Source organism: Marmota marmota, unplaced genomic scaffold (assembly GCF_001458135.2).
Source record: "Marmota marmota marmota unplaced genomic scaffold, marMar, whole genome shotgun sequence".
Taxonomy (NCBI): domain Eukaryota; kingdom Metazoa; phylum Chordata; class Mammalia; order Rodentia; family Sciuridae; genus Marmota; species Marmota marmota.
Window position 1 is genome coordinate 890,060 of NW_026000222.1, and position 6,526 is coordinate 896,585.

The following is a 6,526-nucleotide window of genomic DNA, read 5'->3' on the forward strand; positions in this document are numbered from 1 at the left end:
ACCCCCAGGGAGGAATCAGGCCTGAGCACCAGGAAGCTCAGGTGTGCAAAAGGCTCGGGGTGAGGCCGTGGCTGGTCCCCAAGCCAGGCTGCCCCGTCCCCAGCCCTGCGGTGAGATGCCCCTCTTCCTGGGGTCGTGAAGATGGCAGCATCAGAAGAGCAGCCACAGTTCCTGAGCCCTGACGTGGAGCTGAGCCCCCGACTCACCTGGACACTGTGTGAATGAGAGGATGGTGTGTCCCCAGGGCTCTGGGCGTAACTGTCCTGCAGCCATCCTGCCCAGCTAGAAAAGGTCCAGAAGTGGACAGAGCGCCAGCCGGCTTCTGTCGTTACGAGAAAGCTTGAAGCAGGAGAAAGTGGCACCCTCTCTTCCTGGGGACAGGCACTCTCTGTGAAGCCGCCCCTTCCCCACACCATCACAAGGCCACCCAGGGTTGGAGGCACCGTGGGGTATGCTCGAGTGGCCTTGAGTGACTCGTGCCCAGGGAAGAAGCCCTGGGAGGGAGAGGGCCACGGAGCTGCCCCCAGGGCTCTGGGAGGAAATGCCTGGGCCCAGGGCTGGGTCTGCATGGGACATGGGGACACTGGGACAAGCCTATCTTGTGGGACGGTGGACACATGAAACAGGAGGGAAGAAGTTCGTGAAGGACAGAGGTAGCCCTGGGTGGATCCAGGTATTGGGGTCCTGGTCAGGAGAGTCCACTGGGGGCTCCCCAGCGTGGCCCAGCTGGAGGCCTGTGGAGCATCCACAGAGGCAGAGAGGCTTCTCCACCCAGGCGTCTGCCCCCCGTGCAGGCAAGCCCCACACAGGTGAGCACTGGGCACCAAGAGCAGGTGCCACAGGAAGCTCCGAGGCCAGAATGGGGGACTCGCGGGGGCTGGTGCCAGAAGACCCCAGGAGGCCACGGCGAGGGCAGCCCACAGAGGGACGTGCTGGCACACACACAGCACAAACACGTCACCAGAGGTGCCAGGGCCCAAGGAGCCCGTTAGAGCACACACTGCTACCCGGAGCTCCTGCGAGACCCGGAACTGGAAACCGTGCAGAAGCAACACGTCAGACCACCGTGAATTTGGGGCGGTGGGTTTTGAAGGAGCTACAGGAGGTGAAATGCCCTCTGACACGGAGGAGGTGAAATGCCCCTCTGACACGGAGGAGGTGGTAGCTGCTCTCGTGTCAGTCAGCTTTGCTGCAGGGACAGGCCCCAGCCTGGGCAGCCTGTGGTGCACGGTCACCTCCCGCCCACCGTGTGTGGTGCAGGACAGACCTGGGCTGCCCGTGTTACCAGGATATGGGGTCGTCCCTGGAGGCCACTGTCCGTTCACATACGGAGGTGAGGAAGGAGCTGGCACGAGACTCGGCCATCCCACCGCCTGGCAGGCATCAGTGCCACGTTCACAGGCCAGAGATGCGTGGACATGCAGCACACATGGCCTCTGGACAGGTGGGCAAGGAGGCGGGGGTGCCCAATCCTGCTCCAGCTGGGCCACACGGCCTGCCACCCAGGAAGCCAGCACAGGCCTCCAGGGCTCTCGGCTGGGCTGGGCCAGGCAAGGAGGGGACAAAAGCCGTGGGTGAAGGGACAGTGAGCAGAGCCAGAAACTGGGAGGAGAGGCGGGCGCTGGCCACCAGGGTGCAAGGGGCATGGTGTGTTCACTGCCCCGTGCCCAGGCAACCCAGGGGGAACTACCAGGAGGAGGGAAGAGAGCAGGTGGAGACGGCCACAGGCGGGCAGTGAGGGAGGCCAGCATGGAGCCGTGCAAGCTGGCCAAGGGCTTCCTGCCCACTGCAGGGTCCAGGGTGTGGGCAGAAAGGTGAGCACCTGGGACCTGAGCCTCCGCCAGGTGTCTGGCCTTCACCTCCACAGACCCAGCCTCCTCTGCTAGGGGTGCCCCTCCTGCCCTCCCTGTGCCACTCCGGCAAGCAGCCGGGCTGGCCAGCTGTGCACCTGATGCCGGCAGGCAAGCGGACAGCTGTCCATCTGCCTCCTCTCCCGGCCATCCCTTTTCTGGAGCCCACACCTCCAGCTGGGCTCTAAGCGAGACCGTAGTGGGTGAATGCAAGCACCTGGGCAGCAGGAGCCCGTTGCTGGAGGGGCTCAGCCTTCCCTTCCTGCCCCTCCTCTCGGGCCCACCTTGGCCCTCCTGGGTGACCTCCTAGGTGCCCTCTGGGCAGGCTCCTGCCCCGCCCCTGCTCTCCTGGGGACCCAACGTGGCCTTTGCTCTACCGGCCCTGCTCCCTCCACCTCCCAGCACCCCAGTATTTGGGGTCTGAGCAGAGCTTCCCCAGCTGTACGTTGCAGATCGTCTCCCCAAGGACACCCCAGTGCACATGGTGCCCCCCACCCAGCCGCGGCTGACTACACCACGGATCATCTGGGCCCCCAGGCCATCTGCCAGGGGCCCTTTGGCCACACCTTCCCCCACCTCAGAAGGCCCTGGCTCTCATGGCAACTGTCCAGCTCCCGGCCCTGCCCAGTCTGCCCTCTGACCTGTCTGTGCCCCTTACACTGATCCACACTCAGGAGGCCTGCCAGGCTGCAGGCTGGGCTACCTGTGACCACACCTCACCTGTGGCCACACCTCCCACCTGTGACCACACCTCTACCCTGAGGCCACACCTCCCACCTGTGACCACACCTCCACCTGAGGCCACACCTCCACCTGAGGCCACACCTCCACCTGGGACCACACCTCTACCCTGAGGCCACACCTCACCTGTGACCACACCTCTGCCTGAGGCCACACCTCCCTCTGCCCACTGTGGCATACTCTCCCTTCCACTGCCCTTGAGCCCAAGGCCTCGCTGCCCCAGGGCCTTTAGAACCCCCACACCCCCTCCCGGCCCCCAACTTTCACCCCTCCTTCAAGCCCTTGCAGTGGCCTCTGCTCGCCAGGGTGGCCCTGCCCAGGCTCCTGGCCATGGTCTCTCTGTATCCTCGGGAGGCCTGCTGCAGATCTGCTGCCTTCTGAAGACTGGGAGATCAGAGACGTCATGGGGTGGTGGCCCTGTCATGTCCCCTATCTGGTCTGTCCCTGAATCGAGCCGGATCCTCAACTTCAGGTGAGAACAACGTTGGGGACTCCCCGGGTCATGGGCTTCCACCAGCCTGGTCTCCATGGCACTGCCCCGGCAGGCGGCACACATCCAGCCCAGAAAGCAGGGCACAGGTCTCGATGGCCACAGACATCTGCAGTCCAGAGCTGAGTTAGAGCTCCTGAGGAGTGGCCATCTGGAGTCTGGCAGATGGTCCCTTTCTCCCTAACCCAAGACACTGGACCAAGTGGCCAGCTGTGGCCAGCCTGGGAGAGGCGTGTGTGTCCTGCAGGGCAAAGGACGTGCCCTGGCTGCCACCTTCTCAGGACTCCGGTGTCAGGGCATCAGGAAGTCACTCCAAAGTGAGGGGCATGTTCCTCACCTTACTCTACCCCAGAAGAAAGCTGTGGGGGCCTCGGGGATCTCACACTTATAGTAGGACATGTTCTCGGGACACAGGGGGCTGGCCGGAGGGGCTCCGGAGCAGGGGCTGGGATCCGGTGTGGGAGGCAGGCAGGGGCAGCAATGGGTTTGAAAGGCTGAGCTAAAGTCCAGCGCTCTGGCCCATAGTCCCTGAATCCCCACCGTGGGGCCTTCCTGGGCACCTCAGGCAGGCCAGGACAACCTGGTGACACGCTTCTGAGACCTGGAACCTCACAACCTGCAGCCCCTACAAAGGCTGCTGAGGTCAGTCCTGGAAGGGCAGGGTCTGCTGCCCCTCCCAGCCCAGCCGTCCTGACCCTGAGCTCTGGTCCTCATGGTGTTGGAGAGGCAGAGGACACTTGCCACCAGCTAGAATCCAGCCTGGGGTGGCTGCTGGGCCCCAAGGGGCTGCTGTGGAGAGGCCACGTATGCAGTGACCCAGACCACGGCGCCCTGGGCCCAGTCACTCTACAGGGCGGGGACTCAGACTTGGGAGTGCCACCAGCCTCCCCAGGGCCTGTCCAAGCCACTTGAAGGAGACTAACAAGAATGGCTCTGAGCCACGGGGATGGGGACGGGGACAGGAGCCCGGGGCAGGGGCGAATCCCTACACAGCTGAGCTCACGGATGAGCAGCCCCCGTGGCAAGGGCTTTCTGGAGCTGGGTGGTCCCCCCGGGCCTGGGGCAGGAAGGTATTTAACTGCTCTGGGGTAACGTGAAACCCTCCAAGTTCACGTTTGGATCTGGCCAGGATACCGCCGTCATGGCTCTTCAGAAACAGGCGTTGACAGTGTGACCGAGTCCAAGGAGAGCTTGGGGCTGGTGGGACCTGACCCAGGGTGGCTGCTCCCTTGTAGAGAGGGATCTGACACAGACACACAGGGAGGAGGCCTGCACAGACAGGCAGAGGTCCAGTGCTGCGTCCCCAGGCCCAGACACCCCAGAGGTGGCCCACAGACCACCAGAAGCTGCAGGACCCTGGAGCAGACTCTCAGGAGGAGCCAGCCCTCCCCACACTGGTGTTAGACCTCTGGCTGCAGGTCAGGGACTAGATCCCTGATGCCAAACCCCAGGCTTCGGGGCAACCCTGAATGTCACTGAGCATCAGAGCCACCGCCATCCTACAGGAGGGCGGAGCCCCAGGCCCCTCTAGATGCTGGACCCTGGGGAGACCTGGGAAAAGAGTCCAGGGCCAGGAGAGGGGCCAGGGGAGGAGGGGACCAGAGGGGGAGGGGGGACCCAGATGGGGAGGGAGAGCACCTTTCCACCTTTCCACTGGGAACAGAGCAGCCTGGGGACAAACCCCGGTGACCATGGCTAGAGGCCACACCCCAGACCCTGCACTGCCCTCGCCCTGTGCCAGGTCATGAAAATCAGGGCCCTGACCCACTGAGTCCTTTCTGTGGGTCCTGGTTTCTTACTGTGGAAGAACAGGAGACCTGTTCTCAGGCCAGTCCACGCCCACCATGCCACCCCGTCCCCTGGTGCTTCTTATGAGGACCTGTGAGGCGGAAGCTGCCATCAGTACTGCCCATGCCACCACGCCAGGCTCCTGCCCTTCTGTTCAGAGCTGCGTGTCGCCCAGTGAAGCCCTTCGATGGTGGGCACTTTCCATCTTCTACCTGGGGCTGACCATCTCAAAGTACCTGCCCATCTGGACTTTGCCTCCGGTCCTTTCCCTCCAGGGGGTAACAGCCTGTGACATTTGAAGACTGGCACTTTCCCTGAGTGGACTTTGTGACCAGTGTTATCTTAAAGAAGTAACTTAACATAGACCAGAGGAACGTCGGAAGGTACTCCTGGACCCACCCCCAGCCCCATTCTGCAGGACACATTCAGGTGGGGGGCGGGTCAGGACCACGTTATTGAGGAGCAACGGGCACTGTCCTGCAGGGCGTCTCGTCTGAAGCCAGCCATGAGGTCACACGCAGTCGTCCACGGCTCTCCGTGGAAGGTGCTGGGGTCCTACAATGAACTTGACTGGCCTTGTCCCCCGGAGACGGTGCTGACCCCCAGATGAGGCTCAGGCCCCAGGGCTCCACCTCTGTCACCAGGCTTCTCTTGGCCCTGCTGAGAACTGGGCTCCCTGGACCCCGCGGTGGTCCAGTGTTTGCCAGGAAGGCCCACAGAGCTCGGGACACACTTCAGTCTGACGGTTACTGTGGAGGACACGGCAACGGGGCAGAGGCAGCCCCAGGACAGCCTCACGGGGAGGCCCGAGGGTCCCAACACAGGGCCCTGTCTCACGGGGAGGGGGACCCGCCCGAAGCTCTCTGGCTGCACACTGCGGCGCTCAGGGAGGCTCTGGCCATCTCCGGCCCCTCTCCCCTTCCCTGGCGGGGTGGGCTCATGCCCCCAGCTGGCCTTGGCCTGTGCTGTCTGTGCCCCATCCAGGAGCCCCCAGAACAAAGGACGCTCTCATCACCCTTTTTATTACATCACCGCGTGTGACAGTGAGGAACCCAGGCTGGCACTGGGACAGATGAACAGGGGGAGGTGGCCTTTCTTCTCCTCCCCCTCCCCCTCCCCTCCCCTCCTCCTCCTCTTCCTCCTCCTCTTCCTCCCTCTGCCTCCCCACCCCCTTCCCTTCCTCTCTGTCCCCCTCCTCCCACCCCCTTCCCCCTCCCCCTTCTTCTCCTACTTCTCTCCCGCCCCCTCTCCTCCTTTCTCTTCTTCTCTTCCTCCTCCCCCTCCTTCCCCTCCCCCTCCCCCTCCCTCTTCCCCTTCCCCCACTCCCTCTTCCCCTGCTCCCCCTCTCCCCCTCTGTCCCCCTCCCTCTCTGCCACCTTCTCCTCCTCCTGCTGCAGCTGTGGGGACGGAGACCAGGCCCTCGCACAGGCGAGGTGAGTGCCCTCCTCCTGAGCCACTGCCCAGCCCAGGTGCCTCCTGGAAAGGGGTGTCGGTGAGTGGGGCTCACAGCAGCCAGCCCACATCAGCACTCCTCACAGAAGGTGACGAGATGACCGTCCTGCCACAAGCAGAGAAGACCTAGCCGTGACCAGGGAGGCCCCCGGAGGAGCGGCACAGCTGGGGAAGGCCAAGGACACCCTCGGAGGTGGAGGGGAGA